This window comes from Oxyura jamaicensis (assembly GCF_011077185.1).
Source record: "Oxyura jamaicensis isolate SHBP4307 breed ruddy duck chromosome 28 unlocalized genomic scaffold, BPBGC_Ojam_1.0 oxy28_random_OJ71730, whole genome shotgun sequence".
Classification (NCBI taxonomy): domain Eukaryota; kingdom Metazoa; phylum Chordata; class Aves; order Anseriformes; family Anatidae; genus Oxyura; species Oxyura jamaicensis.
In genome coordinates, this window is record NW_023304871.1 from 1 (window position 1) to 248 (window position 248).

Sequence of the window (248 nt, forward strand, 5' to 3'; positions counted from 1 at the left end):
CGGGGGGGGGGGGGGGCGCGGGGGCGCGCGCTCACCTCCAGCCCGCGCTCGCGCCGCGCCTCCCGCAGAACTGCAGCAGCGGCGCGCGCCGCCCCGCCGCTTGCAGAGCCCCGCTGACGTCAGCAGGGGAGGGCGGGGCCTTGTATGCAAATGAGCGCTCCCCCCCCCTCCCGGCTCCGGCTGCGGTTGGCCGGCGGCGCGGCGCTGATTGACAGGCGGCCCGTGCCCGGGGGGGGGGGGGGGGGGGG